This window comes from Poecilia reticulata, chromosome 5 (assembly GCF_904066995.2).
Source record: "Poecilia reticulata chromosome 5, P_reticulata-male-v2, whole genome shotgun sequence".
NCBI classification, from domain to species: Eukaryota; Metazoa; Chordata; class Actinopteri; order Cyprinodontiformes; family Poeciliidae; genus Poecilia; species Poecilia reticulata.
In genome coordinates, this window is record NC_088834.1 from 33,410,055 (window position 1) to 33,422,586 (window position 12,532).

The 12,532-nt window shown below is 36.7% G+C and overlaps 1 protein-coding gene across 8 annotated transcripts in view; it reads right to left on the bottom strand.

Annotated features, from left to right (window-relative positions):
- The window catches only part of foxp1b (forkhead box P1b), a 363,905-nt gene extending 354,158 nt beyond the window's left edge, over window positions 1-9,747 (bottom strand). For 4 of the 8 annotated variants that reach the window (XM_081607520.1, XM_081607519.1, XM_081607517.1 and 1 more), the window contains exon 1: window positions 9,621-9,743. The gene's annotated coding sequence lies outside the window, so the exon portion shown is untranslated. Of the gene's footprint in view, window positions 1-9,334; window positions 9,423-9,620 lie in introns of those variants that run through there. The other 4 variants (XR_014087696.1, XM_081607521.1, XM_017304814.2 and 1 more) reach the window with 4 other exon arrangements.
- Between the last annotated feature and the right edge of the window lie 2,785 nt (window positions 9,748-12,532).

Consider the following 12,532-nt stretch of genomic DNA (forward strand, 5'->3'; position numbering starts at 1 on the left):
AACAAAGATCAAGTTAAGGACAAATATATGGCATATATAAAAAACGGGGAAAAAAACCTGATGCTACATTGTGAAAAATAAAAAGACTAATGGAACTAGACTGTCCTTAAAAGAAACTATGAATGTTGTTACTTTATAGACCAAAAATGTTACAAGAAATTTCTTAAGGAACTCTGACATCAATTTTCTTCCCCTCTATCCCGAGAAGAAAACATTTGTTTAAAAATTATGAGATTGCTCATAAAATAAGCAAATAACTTTCAATTCCACTCCTACAAAATTTTAAGATGTTAATTTCAAAAATATGTATGAACTTTTCCACGGAATGACTTTCTGCAAAAGAAATTCAAAATTAATATCAATTCCTGTGTATTTTGTGACTGAGATTTTGAGACAAACTTTAACTTCATGAATGTTTTTAGAAAGATTTTCAAAAGTGGATATTGTACATAAAATCTATTCCTTCTTTAAGTTTCAATATAATAAGATTTGGTCTTCTAATAGGATGAAGAATTAAATTATGATATTAATTTAATCCTATGGCTAAGTTTTTATCCACAAATACCGCTTTCTAAAAATCTCCTCCATTTTTAAAGTTAAATAATTTTATTTAAGTGCTTAAACACTGCAACATCAGAAAAGCCCAATATTTCTACCAATATGTTGTTTAATTTTAGATTTGAAATTCATCTTGCATATATATCATTTTGTTTTACTGTTCTCACAGTTAGTTTGTGACTATTCTTTTTCAGCTCAGTTTATCATGTTAAACGTTTTTGTTACAAATGTGTGCCTTGTCATACTTGAATTTTCTATAAAGACAAAAATAAAGACGGAAAAAAAAACATTGCCATAGTTCCGCCTTTTAACTCAAAACAGCGCATGCAGCAATGATTGTAGGTAATACACTTTGCTGAAGTCCACTTAACGCAAGGGCAGAAATAGGACTTAAAATGGGTGGGGCACAAGTCGGTTGTGGGGAGTGTGTGTCACACTACGCACTTCAACGTTAACGTGCATTAGAAGTACACAAGGGTGGAAGTGCGATTATTGGAACAGGGCCTATGGCTTCCCTTTCTCACCTTTGATTATCTGCCTCTCTTCCCTCAGTCTGTCAGGCTGTTCCTATTCACAGCTGTTGTCTATCACCTCATTGTCATCAGCTGCAACCAATGCCACTCTCCCGTTTTTGTATTTATAGCCTGGCCCGTCATCGAGGGGAGTAGAAAAGCTCCCCAGGATGTTTCTCATTCCCATTATTCTCATGTGGCTTAGAATAATGACTTTTTCTCAGAATTCTGACTTGTCCTCTCTCAGAAGACTAATCAGAATTATATAAAAAATGTTTGGGTTTTTTTTTTGCTTTTTGCCCGGTTCTGGGCTACACAGTGGCGAGTTGGTAGCACTGTTGCCTTGCAGCAGGAAGGTCCAGCCCGGGGCCTTTCTGTCTGGAGAGTTCTCCAGACAGAAAGCGTGGGTTTTCTCCAGGTACTCCGGCTTCCTCTCACAATCCAAAAACATGTCTGTCAGGTTAATTGGTCTCTCTAAATTCTCCTTAGGTGTGAGTGTGCATAAATGACAGGGCAACAGACTGTCCTGTCAGTCTGTTGCCCTGTGATGGAATGCCAGGGTGACCAGCATCTCTCCCGTTGACCGCTTGATATAGGCACCAGCACCCCTAGGGACCCCAGTAGGGATAAGCACGTAAAATAATGGATGGATGGATTTTCAGTTCCTCATGAAACTCTTCAATATTACACACCTGCCTCAGCCCTGCTGTCTTTGGGTTCTTTACTTAACTCTAACATGAAGTTGGTTCTTGTGTGGTCATGTGCCAGTGATGAAGCACAGGATTGTGGGTAATTTAAGTAAATCACCAATATGGTTTCCCCCCCCGACCCCCAGGTACTGAAAATGTAGTACAATATATACAGTATCAGCAAATATTGGCTATAATATGTGCCTATATGAAAACATTAATATCAGACATCAACTCTAGAACAAATGTTCAAATCTGCGGATTCCTACTTATTGTCCAGTTTTCCTAATGACTATAACACAGAAAAGAGAAAAAATTTAATGACAAGGTCATTCTGGTGCATTTCATCATATCACACTTATTTGATTGGTCCTACCCTTGAAAATGCATGAAAGAAGTTTGCTGTTGGCCAATGTGTTTACTGACTGAAAATAGTTTCTTGGTTCTCAGTTTAATTCATTCATTGAATGAGAGGAAAAAACTGACTTTGACCTGCAAAACCCTTCAGGCCAATTGTGGAAAATCGGCCGATTCCAATTTCTGGCTAGTTGATGTGTGCATTTTAATAATCTTGTAATTCATTTTCTACCACCCATAATCAAAGCCAACATTTTTTTCTCTTGTGTATTAGAATCCTTAAGAAAAAAAAGACAAAGATTGCCAACATTGGGGGGAATTTGGATTGGCTGGAAAAAGACTCATCCATATTTCCAATTAAATTGCATGTGTGTGTGAGTGTGTTTCAATCAGGTAATGTGTGCTGGGAATTAAAAATGTTGCAACAGCTAACGGGTCCAAAGGCATAACACTGGAACAGAGCGTTCTACCAAGAAAGGTTTTTTTTTTCCTTCATAGATGAGTGAAGAGGGACAGCAAGATCGTTGAATTCAAAGGCAAAACAAAAAAAGAGAAAGCAGCCGCAGTAAGAGTCTGTCAACAAAATCTGCATTGCCGTTCTCTCCTTGTCTCCATTATGCTCTCCTGTCTCTCCTCGAGCCCCGGCTGAGATCTGAGCACTCTGATGGCTTATCACATAGCAAGCAGCGGGCTAAGCCGGAGTGATGCGCCCAAAAGACATGATCAAAGCACGCCGACTTTCCAGCCAGCGAACAATGATGGAAGAGCAGGCCCTGCCATGTTGTGTTTCTTATTAGGCTGCAACTGCCAAACGAAAAAACAGCCAAGAAGTCAAGGATGAATGGCCTCCAAGAAAAAAAACAACTTGAATTTACATTACACTGCCTCCTATGTTTATCAGGGGCTTAAGCAATAGTTCATATTAGCGAATGTCAGTTTTTGCTCCACTCGTTATCCCATTACTCAGATAAAACACAGTAATGATTTAATCTTTCCGGCCAGGCCACACAAGCTTACATTTTCAAGTGCTCAACATCAAGCTCCAAGCAGCTTTTTAAGATCTCAACACTTTGATATAATTGAAGTCTGTTTTTTTTTTTTTTCCTTTTTGTAGCACGAACAGAAAGAACCTGCGAGATAGCACCAGAAAGCCACTGCAGCAGAAGAAAGAAAGAACAAAGTGGCGGTGAAAAAGGAGCATAAACAGACAAAGAAAATGCTTCACAGATCTAACCACACCAGTTTGACTGACATGATTTCTGGCAGTGGCAGCACAAAAATATCAAACCACACAACCTGTTATGAGATTAAAAAAAGTGTTTTAATTGCTTTAAGCCAGGATTCCTGTGTGCTGTGTAAAATGATATTTGTTTGACCTACCCTACCTGTGTGCCCAGCTATGGACTCTGTAACTAGTCCATTACAATGAGAAGCACACCATGTGCTATTCTGAGTCTGGATAAAAAAATTATAAAAACATAGCAAAGAGACAAAAGGACAACAAAAAATATTGGGATTTTGATTGTACTTTTTAATGTCCTTCATGTTAATAGAGACTGGAATAGGGCGATTTTCATATTAACTAGTTACAAGTTGTTACTATGAGACCCCTTTCAACTTGTTGTCTTTCTCCCAGTCCACATTATTACAGGTAATGATTGAAACCAGCTGACTCAGGTAAAATAATAATTATTGGTTAAACAGACAAAAATGAAAAACTCCCCCTATTTTGAATCCATAAAGGCATCAATTAACAATAATTGAAAGTTTATTTCCATCTTATTTTCTAATAGAGCTGAAACTACTACATATACAAAGGCATTTATAAACATTTAATGAATTTTAATCATCAAGCTCTACATGTAAAGTTAAATCTAACAAGCTAATAAATCAAATATTTTGAGGGTGTATTTTCTACTTGCATACTAATGTGGGCAATGTCATATAAAAAAATGTATTTTTAAATAAAAGGTTGTTTTGTTGCAATTTTAGGCACATAAAAAAATTATTCAAGTTCTGTAGTACAATTTTACACATGCTTTTATTCTTTATACGTTTCTAAGTTGTCAAAGTTTTTACTAATTTTAGGTTAGATTAGCTGTAGTGAAAATGTAAAAATTAAAGTTTTTTTTAATTAGCCAAAAATTTAGGATAAGGAGCTTAGAGTTTTGCTAGATTTTCAAAAGTGGGATCGGCTAGGAAAACTCCAATCAGTGAATTGTAGTCTGCCTGTAGTTTTAGCAATGGCAGAGGAGGAAGTGAACAAAGCTGTTCAGTCTGTGCTGGTCATACTTCCAAATATTAAATTAACATCAACAGCCGCCTCGTTCGTATCAGCTCTTCTCTCTTTGATGTGGAGGATGGTTATTTACAGCACAAATTCAAGTAAGCCTTCATAGCGTCTAACTGGCTCATTACATACATCACGTACAAACGTTAGCAAATGAGGAACATTGAAAACTCTAACACAGTCCATATTTCAAGCAATCGTTTCTCAATCGCCTGGGGTCCAGACCCCGTCTGGATGAAAGAAATACCAGATTAATTCGGGAAGCACCATAGGGGGGTTGTCCGGGCACACCAACCTTTTCTAACCCCAGAAATATCATTCCGCCACCTTCCTTTGTTGCTACATTTATGTAATGATTGCAGGAATGAGTGTGCTGCATTTGTATCCATACTTAGTGTACTCCCCCCGATTATTTTTGTGTCATGTGAATCAAACATGCAAAAAAAAAAAAAAAAAAAAGAAATTCATACTACAAATTAATCTAGTAGAAAACTTGTCGCTCGTCTTGCTTCCGTCAAAACATGAATGGATTAGGGCTCTTACGATTCCTCAAATGATTTGAGTACCTCAAATTTTTTAAATTTCTCAAGGAAAATTATCTCCCTTGAAGCTTTGCTAAATTATGTTTTATTATTTAGCACACTGTGTTGCAGTTGAGTGATTGTGTTGCGCAACACTCACTTCTGCCTAGGACTTGTTAATGAAAGCATTTGAAAATTTGGTCTCCTGGACCGAATTTTCAAGTTCGGTCCGGGGGATTTCATTAATTGATGTTAACATCCGGGTTTTTATCATTTTTCGGGGGATCAATAGGCATCCTTAAAACGACTGGCACAATGCATGGGGTACAACAGGCTGTCTCCTCCTGGAGTTGCTGCCTTGTGGCAGAGTGAACTGTGGTGAAGAGTGTGGTGGGTGTATTCATACCGGTGAGCGGATAGACTGAACACAGCGGGTGGCTATACTGTAACCGATCCTTGACGAAAGTGTAATTTTACGGACAACCTGGAAAATAATTTCATATCGTCCTGGTTGCATCAAATGGGTGGTGGAGCGCATCCTGATGGTACATAGCTGGCAACGTGTTCCTGTGTGTGACGAACAAGCCAAATTCAGGCACTCGCATAAATATAAAAGCTGTAAATGGCTGAGCATAAACTAAAGACTACAGTATAACATTTTTTTTAGAAGTGTCTTTGTGAACCTGCCTATTTTTTATTAAATTGAATGTAATTAGAGATTTTGTATAACTTTTGTCCAGGTAAATTTAAAAACAAAGCTACTATTGTTACAGGTTAATTTTCTAAACTACATAAAAGTAATTGTGCCGGATGCCCAACTATGAAAATTTGAGTCAATGTTGACATCCAATAGTAATGCTGACGTTATGGTAGAATTTACCAAAGTTTTATTTTATCACATTTTTATTTGATTACTAGATTGTCAGAATAATTGACAGAATACTTGATTACCAAAACAATTGTTTACCACAAGCTTAAAATTGATTAAATTAATATGAAAAAAGAAGAAGCAATTGAACAAATGCAGCTCTTATTCCCACACTGGACCAAAAATAACGCCTTTTATCTCCAAGCAGGGGTGCTCAGCCAGTTTACAGCCCCTCAGTGCCCAGCGCAGGGTATTTCAATGTGTGTTCACAAATACTGAGCAGTCAGATGAAAGAGCGAGCCGCTTCATTCGGGGATGGGAGAGTCCACTCGTTGAATGCATGAGTGACTGATTTTCTTAGCAGCTCAGACCTGAGCTCTGTACAAAGCAGAGCTGTGTCAGCCTGAAGAGGCCAAGCAAGACACAAAGGTTTTCCAAATAACTCACAAATCACAGATATTGTGTCATAACAGTGGTATTCTTCAAAGTTCAACTTCATTCTCTTAACTGTTCCTCAGGCCAGGTCGGTACATATTCACTCACGGGGTAAAAGAGAGCTTATTTATCTCAGATGGCAACGCCAAGTAATCCACATATGACACAGGAAAAACTGTATGAAAATACCCCAACCCTAAAACCTAGGTCAGCATTTGTGAAGGTCCATTTCTGCATAAGTGAGCACACAAACCCAAGCGCCTGTTCAAATATTCTCTCTCTCTTTTCTCATGCAGCTCATGACAACAGCCCAGCAGCAGCACTGTTTGATCTCCAATGTTTTCCTTAATCTAGGTTGTCAAGGTTCGCTTGTTGGAGGCTGTTTACTTTACTTCTCCAACAAAAAAAAGTTACTCTTTTTCCCTCCCCTTCAGACAATGACTAATCCTAAGAAACAAGAAGGAGGGAGCAACGCCAGCCAAAGTTAAAACTGCAGTTTCTCTTTTGCAAAAATTTTCAGTGGCTCATATTTACTGTATAAAACACTGGAGAGATTAAAAAATAAATAAAAATACAGTGTTCCTGTCTATTTGCTTGTTTTATTCCAACGTATAATATCGCAACAATTTTGATGTAAACACAATACTAAGCAGTCAGATGAAATAGAATGCAATACAAGAATAGTTTTGGAAAAAATCAACATAAACTTTGCATTAGATGGTATAGTCAGTAAGTTTGAGTTGCCTTAATGAATAAACTTATTTATTTTAAGTTAGCAGGACATTAATAAAGACATATGAAAAAGTATTTGTTTTCCACAGTGAAAAGAACATACAAATAATATTACTCTGAATAGTGGAGATGCAGGGGGGGTAATTTTAATAGAAATATTATAAGAATGGGACAGCCATAAATACTGTCTTTAAGTTAATAATTTTGACAACTAAGTGCAATAAAAGCAAAATCAAAAAATACTGTAAATGGAATTTTGGTGGGCAGAAAATATTAAGTGAAAAAATGATTTCCATTTTAATTGATTACATATTTAGCACTTATGCTCAATGGCATTATAAGTGCTAAATATAAACTCAGCATTAAATCCTACTTAATGGTACTTAAACGTCAGCAGTTCTTCTCTGACAGTCTGAATGAGAATGGTGGTGATAAACTGACAAAACTCTTAGAATTATTCATTAATATTTCTGAATAAAGATCCTAAAATATACTTGAACATTTTTATAAATGTACTTATTTAACTAAATTTGTAAAATACTGACATTTTTTGAGATGCTGTGCTAATCTAGCTGTCCCCCTGTGCCTAAAAGAAAATGAAGAAAGAATGAGAAAAGGAAAATGATGAAAGTAATATTATACAGAATTACTGAAATGACAACACTTTTTTAAAATCCATTTCAAAAAAGTGACAATTTAACATTTTACTTGACAAGCACATGCAAGAAACACAAAACACTAGCAAGTTGACATTAGTGCTAAGCTAATGGTATCTCACTTCAATGCAGAAGCTTTCTCAAAACCAAATTTCATAACAATTTTCTAATGCAGACACTAATCCAGTCCATATAAATACATCAGCTACAGTTCTCTTTGACATAAAGAATGAGAATAACACTTGACAGCTTCAACGTCTTTGGTTAAATTCTAATCAAAGTGTTCAGATGGGTTTGCTACCAAAATAAAATTAGCTAATGTTGCTAGAAAAATAACAAGAAACACTGGATTTACAAACTAACATGCAGGTGGGGAAACATGTGTCAAGCAATTTAAATTGGTAGCGTATAATACTCTTTACATTTTGGGGGAGGGGGTGTTAGTCAGTGTAAGCATAAATATATCAACTTAGTACATACAAGTTGAGATCTGTCATGAAGCATGTGGCAGAGAGTTTGAGTACGAGAATTAAGAATGATTTAAGTTTGTAAACATCCTTTAGTTAGATTAGTAATAGTGTTAATGCTTAAGTTGCTGGAGAGCTCAGCTCCTTTAATTCTGAGGCACCAATGAATGGCATGTAAACTGAATATTTAGTAGAAACACTGACATGGAACTTTGTTAGTATAGATTTAAAAAGTTTATTTTTATGTCAGTAACATTTTATGCCCCAATCAGACCAAAATTATATTCTTTTTTTTTTTTACAGTGGGAATTTGGAACAGATTACTAGACTAATTATAGAAATTAGGTAGAATGACTAATTTGAGAAAGAACATTTATAAAAATAGCTGAAAATGTATTCAAATTATTCAAATGTTTACCTGTTAAATTCACATATTTTCTGTACATAAATATTGATTTTAATCTATTACAAAAATGTTATTGATAAAGTCTGTTTTTTCAGTGAACATTTACATTGAAAGTTGTGAGAACTGAGTATTTTTTATCCCCACAAAGTAGTTCACAAATGCTTTGAGGTAATGAAAAGTTGACTATAAATGAATATCCGCTTTAGGAGAAGAACTATGCAGCCTTATCTCCTAGTAGGGACCCACACATAAAACAAACCGCGTCTTTTATGGAAAGGTAAAAACAAAGCCGATGGAGTGATAGTAAATGTCATGACGAATCATAGTAAGTGCAGTTCAAATGGCTTTTTCTGCTTTTTTGTTTTTTTTGTTAAGGGGACAGCTAGCACGTGGGGAAAAGTTCCTTCCCTGCTAAAGAAATCACAGCAAATTTTTCGATTCAACCAAATAAAGTTAAAGATTAACGGTGAAAACTTATTCTTTGCAAGTAAAGCTGTAATTAGAAGCTGTGTGGCTACCGCTGCTTGTTCGCTCTTTCCATCTTTCCAGCTGTAACTAAAGAGTTGGTTGGGGGGGAGTTTCTCCGAAAGGTGCATTTCCCCCCAGGGGCTCGTGAGTAGCTTCAACTTCAGTTAACTTTCTGAGAAAAAAACGGGACACCACGACACACAACCGCGATAATAAACTGTGCTACCCACTAAGTTTTAGCAGCACGGTTAGTGAGTTTGACTCGCTTTGTTTAATCATTTCAGGAGCGAAGTTAGACTCAGTGCGAGCAGCAGAAGGTATCTAAAGGCGAAACAACAAAGCTAATGTTAACATGAGGAGAGCTGTGAAACTTACCGGTAGGAAAAAAAAGCTTTACAGAGGCGAACGAGCGGCGCACGAGGAGGGTTAAAGAGGAGGGGAGGGGGGGAGGGGGGGAGAGGGGGGGGGGCGATGTGGTGGAGAATAATGAACCTGTGCGCGCGAGCGACAACAAATCACATCGTAAACACCAACAAATATTATACTCCGCTCGCCTCAGTGTTGGACATAGCGGCCATTGAAGGTGAGGAAGAGGAGGAGTAAGAGGAGGTGAGGGAGTTCTCTAACTTAACTTATCTGCAAGGAAAATAGATTATCTTACCGAGGACGTCGAAATATGGCAAAATGTGGAGTTTCGCTCTTGCCGACTCGCCAGTGTGACTCGCAGGGGGAAAATAGTCTCCTGGCTTTTAATGTTATTAGATTTTTTAACACGCTGAGAGAAGAATTAGAGAGAGAAAGAGAGAGAGGAAGAGGAAAAAAGAAAAAACGAGGATTTGAATGTTTTTGTTTTGATGTTCCTAGTCCGTTACGTCATACATCCACCTGCTGGGCAAAACGAGGCTCATGACGTTTCAGAGCCTTGACAGAATTAAGTACATTTTAATTTTCAGGAGCACTTAGGTAGATCCATTCTCTATGTGTGTGTGTGTGTGTGTGTGTGTGTGTGTGTGTGTGTGTGTGTGTGTGTGTGTGTGTGTGTGTGTGTGGTGGGGGTGGAGGGGGGGTGTTACGAGGAAGGTGAAGGGTACGTAATGATGTGCATTAGTTTTAGAAGTAAGTGTGACGGGGGAAGAAGGGTGTGCTGGCTATCAGAAAAGCTAAATGCCGACTAATCGAAACTGAGCCGAAGGAAAAAGAACCTTCTCATTTCTTTTAACTCTTAACTATGCACTAATAAAAACAAACTGCACTCATAAAACAAATTGTGATTTACCCAATAAAAATCAGTTTAACAATTTGGATACGTTTTATTTGGATGGCTTGTAATTAACGATTATTTATATTCACCATGAAAGTTACTTTCATTTAATAGTCAACTGCATATGTGGCAAACCTACCAAGCCAGGGGGCCCTGGTCGGGTCAATCAGTGGTGCTTCCTAAGTGGACAGTTTGATTTAACAGAAGTTTGATTTACTTGGAGTTATATTTACATTGTGTTGTTTAAGTGTTCCCTTTATTTTTTTGAGCAGTGTATATATATATATATATATATATATATATATATATATATATATATATATATATATATATATATACCATTACCATTTTATGTAATGGTAATATATAAAATGGTGATGGAGAACCAACCGGACATTGTGGTGGTGGATAAACAACAGAGGAAAGCCGTTGTGGTGGATGTAGCAATACCAAGTGATTACAACATCAGGAAAAAGGAGAAATTGGAGAAATACCAGGGCCTCAGGGAGGAACTGGAAAAGACCTGGAAGGTGAAGACCACAGTGGTGCCTGTGGTCATCGGGGCCCTCGGGGCAGTCACCCCCAAACTGGAGGAGTGACTAAAACAGATCCCAGGAACAACATCAGACATCTCAGTCCAGAAATGTGCAGTTCTAGGCACAGCCAAGATACTGGAGGAACCATCAAGCTCCCAGGCCTCTGGTAGAGGACCCGAGCTCAGAGGATGAAAGAGAAGGAGACCACCCGCGGAGGGTGAGAAGGGAAAATGTATTTTATTTTATATATATATATATATATATATATAACTTTTCTGTAAAATTGCACACCAATACATCAAACTGCTAATCTAACCAATAAAAATTGACCTCAATTTGCAGGCCTTTAATGGATAGATTTTATACAATATTTATGATTTGATGTTATTTTATGTTTGACAGCTTAAATCAGGGGTGTCCAAAGTCAGTCCTATGTTCTAGTTCTCTCTCTGGTTCATCTTGTCAATGTTCCTCTTAGGCCTCTAACGAGTCATCATTTGATCCAGGTGTGTTAAACCAGGGACAGAACTAAAACATGCAGGACGCCGGGCCTCCAGGACCCACTTTGGACACCCCTGGCTTAAATAAAACATAAGAAAATAGTCAATTTGTCCCAGAAATGTTATAACTTACTTATTCAACTAAATTACTAAATTAAAACTCAATTCTCATTTAATTATGTTTGCTATTTCTGTGTTAAATCTCCTATATAAATATATTTCAGTAACTTTTTAAGTACTAATTTTAGGGGTTTCATGAGGTTAGTCTTTTCATGCTAAAGATACAAAAAAGGCTTTATGATCAAGGCTACATTGCTGAAATAGTAAAGAACATTTAAGATGTATATTTGCAAGACAGTAAGATTTTAAGGAATGGCATGTAAGCCATTTCCTTGACAACACAGCTAATATGTGATGCATATTGGCAATTAGCTGCACTTGCTAGCAGATTTAACTTTAGCATTAACAATGTTGCTAACGTAGTTAAAACAAACAAATAAATAAGCTAACCTATATTGAACTTTACATTAACAATTAATTGAGGTTAGATTGTTATAGTGCCTAATATTTAACCCCTTTAAAGATTTATTTTTATAGTGTAACTTTTCAGAAATAATTCCTTGTAATCCCAATAAAAGATGAAAAAAGTGTGCTTATATACTTAAGTTTGACATGCTTAGAAAAATCTGATATGCTTTTGAAAGGACATGGGAGATAAGGAGATTCTTTTATTTACAATAGCTACAATCTCAAACATGTGGGCCAGGTTTTCTCACTTCCTAAATGTCAGCTGAGAAGATTCATAAACACTGATTGGATTGAATGTTACATTTAAAATCTTCTGCATACTCTGGCATAAGAAGAAGAAGAAGAAAGTGTTTTTGGTGGCCGTCTAAAATAATCATGTGTTGGTCCAGGAGAAAAGAATGAAACTATTATCTTTATTCCCATAGCAACGTGTCAATATAGTTTAGTTGTTTTTTATTTTATTTTACTTTAATTTTTTGCTTGATCAGAGTTAAGGGAGGATTATATCACTTTGAATGGTTTTAGCTTCCTCATGACTACATATGAGAAACAGCTGAAGTTGAGCTGTTCCTTGGTGGAGAGCACCACCTTCTGACCATTGTTACTAATAAGGAAACATCTCTGTTAGACATTTGATATTGAGGTTATTACAGATCATATTAGAACCTGGATTATGTTTTACAACCATTTTCTTTTAAAACGTTATCTTTTTATTGTGTCAGTGCTTTTACAGATACATGAACTCATG